Source organism: Cynoglossus semilaevis, chromosome 18 (genome assembly GCF_000523025.1).
Source record: "Cynoglossus semilaevis isolate Cse_v1.0 chromosome 18, Cse_v1.0, whole genome shotgun sequence".
Taxonomy (NCBI): domain Eukaryota; kingdom Metazoa; phylum Chordata; class Actinopteri; order Pleuronectiformes; family Cynoglossidae; genus Cynoglossus; species Cynoglossus semilaevis.
In genome coordinates, this window is record NC_024324.1 from 110,121 (window position 1) to 115,848 (window position 5,728).

The following is a 5,728-nucleotide window of genomic DNA, read 5'->3' on the forward strand; positions in this document are numbered from 1 at the left end:
TGTTTCCAGGCTATTCCAGATGATTCCAGGTTACTCCAGGTGTTTCCAGATGTTTCCAGGCTACTCCAGATGATTCCAGACTAACTCCAAATCCTGACACATCTCATGACATCTAAGGCGATTTTTGACATTTTCACCTTTTAACATAAAATAAAAAAAACAACAACTCACCTTGTGGATGTTTTCTCCTCCTCTCTGCATGTTCTCCTCTGCGCCTCCTCTTTGTCTTGTGTCTTGGTTGAATTTTGTCATCAGTTCTTTGTCTCCTCTAATCCTCACACTTCCATCTGTCACTCTCCTCCTGCTCCTCCTCCTCCCTCTCCCTCTTATTCTTCATCTCCTCCTCCGTGACCTCTGACCTCTTCTACTTACTGTTTAATCTGACAGATTATCAGTGCGCTCTGACTCACAGCTGACATCCAACCAGAATCCTTTCTTTGGTACATTGTGACACCACCTCAGTTCAGTTTCTCATGGTAGCGTTTTATTCTTTTATATTGTTGTCACCACTGTTTGTTAAATACACAGCAAAATAAATACATTTTATACAAAATTATAATGAAAGAATTCATGTGAATAAAATCTTTTCTTTTTTTATCCGCCACAAACAAACCAATCAAAATCAATTTTACAACGCTGCAGTACAGCTTTCTTCCTGATGATGGCACACACATATACACAAGAAGAAACACAAGCTATCAATACATCAGCTGATGATGCAAAAAAGACTGTGATACCGGGGTGTACCAGCAGGGGGCGTACTATCATTGAAGTCAGATTAATTGCTCATGCCCAGGCCAGATTTCAGGAAAGCGAAACTTGTGAACCAATCACTGTCACTCACCCAACCTCATAATGCAGGTCAGCGATTTTAGCTCACAAGAACTCAAATGTACTGATACAGCAATGACACGAACTGACCACAGGAGGCAGCAGTGGACCAGCAGGTGTGAACAACAGCACACAAGACTTGACATATTTAATCAACTGATCTCAGTCTTCAGACAGCTGATTGGTCAAACTGTGTGCTCTTGGTTGGCTGGAACTGTTGAGGAACAGTGCAGAAATGCGTCCACTCTGATCCAAAATCTTGGATTTTTTATATGGCATTGGAGAATAAGTTATATCTATCTATGAATATTTATATATAATATATATTACATATGTATTTCTGCTTCCTGTAGGGGTCAGTGTTTCAATAGAAGTAGTCACTTCTATTAACTTTGTTAGTGAACAAACTGTTAGAGATGACCACTGGACCTAAACCTCCAATTGGGCTCTGTTGGAAGTCCTGTATCTAAACCTGGAACTGCAGACTCAGTTGTCAAACGGTTCCCAGAAGTCTGCACTGCACTACTCCCAGGCCGGCACAAGGGGGCATCACACCAGTCCTCCAGAAGACAGACTAGAGTAGAAATGAGACTCAAAAGAAGAACTGTGAAAGTGAGTTTCAGTTAAAGGACTTTGGTCACCTGACACCTGAACGGAGAACGACCAGACTGAACACAGTCGAGCCATGGCCCCAGAAGTGACGACGATGACGAGGCCCGAGTTCAAACCACTGAATTTAAAGCCACCTGAAAAATTAGACAAAAGAGTCGGAGAGAAGAAGAGTCCAAAGAATTGGACAGAAAATTCACCAGAACAGAAAAAGACAAAGATGCACGTTCCCATAACAACAGCCAAGGGTGAGGGGGTGTGGTCAAATGTAACAGCTCAATTGTATGTGATAAAATTCCAAAAAGCGGTCAGCAGCAGAGGGCGCTCATCATCTGCAGTATTAATGCAGTTAACAATAGACGAATCAGAGCAATTTGAACTGATGTAGGATAAGGTGAAATGTTTTTTAGTTTGGGTGGAGTGTTAGGCCGAGACCGGGTGGAGTGTTAAGCCGAGACCGGGTGGAGTGTTAAGCCGAGACCGGGTGGAGTGTTAAGCCGAGACCGGGTGGAGTGTTAAGCCGAGACCGGGTGGAGTGTTAAGCCGAGACCGGTTGGACTGTTAGGCCGGGACCGGTTGGAGTGTTAGGCCGAGACGGGGTGGAGTGTTAGGCCGAGACCGGGTGGACTGTTAGGCCGAGACCGGTTGGAGTGTTAGGCCGAGACCGGGTGGAGTGTTAGGCCGAGACCGGGTGGAGTGCGGAGGTCGAAACTGTCAGGAGTCTTAGGGAGGGACAAAGGTCACGGACTCTCACATAAACCCTGAGCAACATCTACGTACTACAACAGTACCTGACCCAGCCTGACCACAGGGGGCAACAGCAACATGTCATCACACAAACCTACTAATAAATAACTGTCAATTCCCCCCCCCCCCCCCACCTCCCCATCTCGACCCATTCTCAACACCTGGAGCGACAACAATGAATCTTTGGGTGAAAACCAGTTTGGTGCATGTTTTAGTCACAGCCATGGTTTTTCTTCCTGTCCTCACTGGGGCCTCCGGGAGAGGGCGGGGGGTTGCATGGTACTTATGGTGATCCACGGTTTGAGGAATGAAGAAAACAGATCATCTAAGCGACACATCCTCCTGGCCCAAAAAAAGACTGGTCTTCCTGTAAACCTTGTCATCTTGTGCTGTTCTCTTTTCTGAAATTAGATAAAGGTCGGGTTCTGGTCTAGGGAGTTTTCTTTTAGGGTTAGGGTCAGAGTTCAGGAGAGCAGAGAAAGCAGAACGAAGAAAAGGTTAATCCATTTAGTTGGTTAAAAGTGAGCCATGGATGAAACAGAGGGAAACAAAGGAAATGAAGCAAAATGACAGACATTTGGTCACATGACATTATTTAAATTGGCATTCCTTTGAGACGGACCCTAACCCACTTCATTTAAAATGAGCTAACCATGGACCTAGAGGAATAGAGTTTAGACCAAGTTTTACCTGTGGTGTTGGTGCTAGATGTAGTCCAGGGATCATTGCCCTTAGATGACCCATCTCCAAATGGGTCAGTCGACGGAGAGAAGTCTGAAGGTGGAACTGAGACTTGCCCTCTTTGCGGATCTGACAAAAAATGTAGATGGTTCTCTGACACGATAAAACTTTTCTGTAGCCATTACAAAACAAATGTCTCATTTACATAATAAAGGGTAGGTACTGTTGTTCCTTACCTTCTGCCACCCATGGGTCACTGACTGGGTTGGATGTATCTTTAAAGGGGTCAGATGTATCAGTAGGTAAGAACTCACTTGCTCCACCCCCCCAGGGATCGGAGTCCATGGCAAGTGGAGAACGGACTGCCCATGGATCTGCACTGCCTTGAGGTGAACTCACTAATTGAGCAATAAAGGAATCAGAGTTTCCATTTTCAGGAGGAGTTGCTTGTACATTAACTTGGCTGTTAAATTCAGATGGTGCAGAGGAAGGATTCTCTTCGGACGTTATTGTGGGCAGAGTTACAGGCTCCTGTTTTGATGTTCTATATTGTCCAGTGAAGGAATCCTTCTTGGACATAGGTGCTGCGGTGACAAATGGATCATTTTCTGTTTGTTGTGTTGGTGTGGATGGAGCATCTTGAGCTGGATTAGCTTCTTCTTTAGGACGTGATGTGGAAGTCAACTGTTCATCTGGAAATGGGTCTTCCTTATGGAACATTGACCCTGGTGTAGTGAAAGGGTCATCTTTTGGGGTGTGGTCTTCTATTGGGGTGTTGAAGGGATCATCCTTTGAGGTGTGAAGGGATCATCCTTTGAGGCTGAAGGGATCATCCTTTGAGGTGCTGAAGGGATCATCCTTTGAGGTGTTGAAGGGATCGTCTTTTGGGGTGTTGAAGGATTCGTCCTTTGAGGTGTTTAGGGAATCGTCTTTTGGGGTGTTGAAGGGATCGTCTTTTGGGGTGTTGAAAGGATCATCTTTTGGGTTGTTGAAAGGATCATCTTTTGGGGTGTTGAAAGGATCGTCTTTTGGGGGGTTGAAGGGATCGTCTTTTGGGGTGTTGAAAGGATCATCTTTTGGGGTGTTGAAAGGATCATCTTTTGGGGTTGTAAATGGGTCAGTGCTGGATGATCTAAAGAGAGAGTCTCCATTCCTGCCTTTGGAAGGATTTGCTGAAATGTAAGGATCTGGTTTATCCCCCGAGACTACAAAAGGATCCTCCTGGTTTTTGAAGGTTTCAGATGCTTCATTTTCATTAGTTTTACAGGTCTTTTCCCAAAGATGGCTGTGGGCTGCTTCCTCAAATGTCTCAGGACTTATGGGTGTGCCCCAAGGATCTGTTTCCTCTTTAGAGTCTTCAAGGACTCTCCACCCATCTGGCTTCACCTCCCCCTCTGTCTTTTCATTTTCCCATGCCTGGCCTTTCACATAGGTTCCTTTACCTGCGTCCTCCCACTTCAACTCATCATCACTCATCTTGGCCTGGTACAAAAACAAAACAACAACTTCTCAGTTTTTTTTGTTTTTTTTTAAATTTTCTTTAAGAGAAAGTAAGTGAAGAACATCCACTGCCTGTGTGTGAACCCTGACCTAAAAGACTCACCCTTCTCTCCTCTTCTTTTTTCTCTGTTTCCTGTCGCTCCCTTTCCTCTTTGCGGGCAGCAAAGGAAGCAGCTAGATCAGCCACAGAAGGAATGTTATCCAAGGACGGAAGACCACTTGCTCCAGGAACATAAACTGGTCTGTAGTTTGGATCCTTGATGGCACCAGCGGATGAAGCTAGTGCCAAAGGAAAGAAGATTAGGATTAGAAAATATTTCAAGAGATACCTTCTGAAATAATAACCATGTGTTCCAGTAGAGGACGCTAAGAACATCCCTGTATCTCTATTTCATTAGTAAAGGATGAAAACAGGAAAGGACTTTTAATTAGTGCGTTAGTTGAAGGGGTGTGGTTCCACCTCAGCTTGTAATTCAACCCTCAGAGTAATTCATGGTGATGCACGCAAGCTCAGAAAATAATCACTCTCAGGATTTGGAGTTTTCCCAGATCTGTGGAGTAAGTTTAAATTTCATTAAGATCTCACCAGCAGAACTTTTTGACGTCTTCTCTCTGGTCTTCACTGCAAATTCTCTTTCCTCCCTTAGTTTCTCATCATCTTCCATCAGAACGAGGACGACTTTTGCCTTCTCTCTGACGTTAACGCCCTGAGAATAATAGTCTGACCTTAGATTCAAACATGACCTTAAATAAAGTCCATTCTGAAGCTGTTGTAGGAAAATGTTGTCCAAGTACAAACCTGGTCTTTTCCATCTTTCTCCACAAATCTGTACTCAGTGAGGGCTTTGACGATGTAGACGTTGTCCTTCATTTTTAGTAAGACCCGATCATCACCTGTCTTTAGCAAATACTCCAGCAACGTAAGGGACTAAAAAAAACAAAGAATCAGAAAAACAGGACGTGTGTGATCTGATTTATCAGAACCATTGGTACTAATTCTTGGTTACTCACCTTGTGTATGTGTCTCCAGTTCTTGTCATCCTTCAGTCTTTTCCACAACATGGTCATGATCTCATTACAAGCTACCACGTTGTAGGTCAGGTCTGAGATGTCAGCCATCTGGGAACTGGAAGGGCCCCATGGGTCGTTAGAGGTGGCTTCTCTGACCTGCAGAAGGTATATGAATGTCACGCACACATAAATACTCATACAATGCGTAATGATGTTGAATGTCTGTAAGCTCCTTATTGTTGTAGGTTTTTTTTTTTTACAAACGACAACAGGCAACAGAATGACAACAGTATATATTATCTTCTGTGTACACAATAGTATTACAGTTGTAAAAACAGGCAACGGAACA

General features: G+C 44.1%; 1 protein-coding gene across 6 annotated transcripts in view; it reads right to left on the reverse strand.

Moving 5' to 3' along the window:
• LOC103393781 (germ cell-specific gene 1-like protein) overlaps positions 1 to 5,728 on the reverse strand; it is a 13,672-nt gene that overhangs the window by 5,285 nt on the left and 2,659 nt on the right. The window contains exons 3-10 of one of the 6 annotated variants that reach the window (XR_003052576.1): positions 5,380 to 5,535; positions 5,168 to 5,296; positions 4,955 to 5,075; positions 4,472 to 4,647; positions 3,105 to 4,350; positions 2,878 to 2,997; positions 1,473 to 1,577; positions 463 to 1,405 (exon numbers count right to left, since the gene is read on the reverse strand). The gene's annotated coding sequence lies outside the window, so the exon portion shown is untranslated. Of the gene's footprint in view, positions 1 to 171; positions 2,630 to 2,877; positions 2,998 to 3,104; positions 4,351 to 4,471; positions 4,648 to 4,954; positions 5,076 to 5,167; positions 5,297 to 5,379; positions 5,536 to 5,728 lie in introns of those variants that run through there. The other 5 variants (XR_003052575.1, XR_003052574.1, XR_003052573.1 and 2 more) reach the window with 5 other exon arrangements.